Here is a 2,629-nt window from a genome sequence, read left to right as displayed (position 1 = left end):
ATGCCTGTAATTACCATTTCCCTTCTGATGCCGTCTGATGTCAGCAGCTAAAAGTGGCAGAAGAGTGGATGGGCTGTAATAGCGCATACCAAACTACCGTACTGCAAGTACAGAACAGCTTGAACCAGTTCTAAGAGGTAATCCAGTACCAAGTTTTTTCCTTCCTTGCTAAGCTTTGGAGCTATATAAAGGCCAGATCAGAATCTGGTACAACTGCAAAGTCCAGTTGAGAGGCAAGTTGACAATCAGCTGCAAAGCAAAAGTGCTTTCTCTCAAATTCTCTTGGCTACTTTTACAAGTTTATCGTAACTTTCATAATCATCATTTTTCTTAGAGCTCATTGGATCAAGTGATTGTGCAAAAATCTGGAATATTTATTTCAGAGACAGAGGCAGAAAACAGAGATAAGATCCCAAATGGATGCATTTTCTAAGAGGTGAGGTAGGGATAATTCATGATTATGAGTATTTGGAGTTGACTCAAAAAGATTTGGAGTTGATTCAAAAAGAGAAACAAGCAAAGGAGGGAAGCCAAGCCAAAGAAATGCCTGATTTTCTAACTATGTGCAAAAAGGGAAATTCTCACATGGAGAAAATCTCCTGTGCCCAGAGCTACAGAGTTCAGTTAAGGCTAGGATGAGGCCAACTGGCAGAATTTTACATTGTCCTACCATAAAGCAAAAAATATGGAGGTGTGTGCCTATAACAGTAGGCTCTCCAAATGCAAAGGAAAAAGAAAGAAAATCAAATACACCTGCCCGGTCTGATGGTCCTTCGTTGAAAGAAGAAAAAAAAAAAAAACTGTCACAGTTCTCTTGTTTCAAAATCAACTGTGTCACTTAGTACAGTTTTTGAAAGACAGCCCACATAGCTGATGGATGAATTGTTCTCTAATGTTTACAGACAGAATCATATGATGATGCTGTTCTTCTAAGAAGAATATCTTGTGCAATATGTGAAAGGCCTTTCAGTAAGAGTTAACCAGAGTAACTGCTGGCTCTGCCATGGAACTTAAGCTGGTCAACGCAATTAAAGGAAAATGAAAATGTTCTCATATGATGTAAGCTGGTGAGTAGCTATACAGACTAGTGGGTGTGGAGGAGATCTGTTCAGTTTTGGCATGTGCATAGCATCTCTGATATTTGTCCCTGAAACCAAGGCAAGAGAAGCTCTCTCAGAAGTTTCCCTGTCTTTTCAGTGAGAAGGAGGAGGAAGTGGTAGCTTGACGGATGAAAAGATTTGAGAAACAGGAAAGGATGAGGTGATACATGACTGTCAGGGTTCAGAGACACAGAAACATAAGAAAAGCAACCAAGTAGAGCTGGGGAAGACATTACCAACAGGAGCTGAAGGAATTGATAGGAGCACAGAGCCAGAACAGGAGGGACAGGAAATCTGGAAAGACAAGACAGAGGTTTATAACCTGTGTAGAAATGAAGTCAGACAGTCTTCACAGAACTGAAGTTGGGATTCCTGAGCTCTTCTGTTGTCCAGCAAATTATTTAAAATCCACTGTTCTCCAGTGGCTTATCCATATAAAAAGATATTACCTCTGCCAGTTGTTTTGTTTCCAGTGGTAGAGGTATGTGACTCTTAAATGTCCAACACTGCTGATGACTCTTGGAAAGTGCTTGGGAATTTCATTTTGATTCCATTAAGTAATTAGCTGTGCTTTTTGTTCTTCCTCAAAAAAAAAATACAGAAACTTATATGAAAAAAATTGATAATAAAACCATTTTTGGTTCATATAACAGTCTCATTTGTTATATCTTCTTTCAGTTCTAAAATCTGATCCACCCTATGAACAAAATAAAAGTGAAATATTAAGGAACAAGAATTGCATACTACAAGATGAATGATATTTCAAAGACAGCTATCTAGTATGAACAGTGTATTTGGCAATTTCTTACTTCTGAGAGCTTAACTTTGTCATTGTAATTTACAGTCATGACGTACATTAGGAATACCTATATCTGCATTTAGTTCCTGAAAATATATTTAATAAATAACAATTTTTTTGCCTGCCTGTGTGTTTGTCTAATACAGATAATACTAGAAATATTTCCAATCAAATAAATGAGCTTTACAGTAAATGCAGAAAGTGATGCAATTTCTGAATTAACTTTTACAGTCAGATTTTTTTTAACTATCGTAAGAAAGATTATAAAATGTTGACAACTGGTGTCAGCATTAACCTTAAAGTGAAACTCAGAGTGCCTATTTTATTAACATGTACAAGTTACCCCATCTTTCAAGAAACAACAGACAATAGCAGATTTGGGGTTTCACAGTCTGACACTTAAGGTGCGGCAGAGCAAACAAACTGTCCTGCTTGAGAATTTGCAATGACACAAAGGAAACTTAATCTGCTCCTGCTCTTTCTCCTCAAGATATTCACTAAGTGTTTGCTACAGCAGCTGTCACCTGAATAGTGCCAAATACTTCTAACTGGGATGGTGTTTCTTCTTTCTCTTCCTGTGTTCCTATTGTTATCTGCTGTTTTTATTTTCTCACTTCCACCTTTAATGTTCAATGCAAATACCCATTTCCTTCACAACTGCAAAAAAATAGTTCACAGATTTAGATCTCATTCTATAAAACTCATGATTCCCTGAACTGGCAGTCTGGCT

General features: G+C 37.4%; 1 long non-coding RNA gene across 2 annotated transcripts; it reads left to right on the top strand.

Annotated features, from left to right (window-relative positions):
* Positions 1–2,087, top strand: LOC121063757. 2 transcript variants are annotated; one of them, XR_005816189.1, is made up of 3 exons: positions 1–137; positions 903–1,067; positions 1,779–2,087. It is a non-coding gene; the product is annotated as an uncharacterized LOC121063757 (long non-coding RNA). The 2 variants fall into 2 exon arrangements; XR_005816190.1 differs by lacking the exon at positions 1,779–2,087 and adding an exon at positions 1,198–1,697.
* The last annotated feature ends 542 nt before the right edge of the window (positions 2,088–2,629 follow it).

This window comes from Cygnus olor, chromosome 1 (genome assembly GCF_009769625.2).
Source record: "Cygnus olor isolate bCygOlo1 chromosome 1, bCygOlo1.pri.v2, whole genome shotgun sequence".
In the NCBI taxonomy this organism is placed as follows: Eukaryota; Metazoa; Chordata; class Aves; order Anseriformes; family Anatidae; genus Cygnus; species Cygnus olor.
Note: the sequence above shows the minus strand (reverse complement) of the source record. Positions and strands in the feature narration are given on the sequence as shown.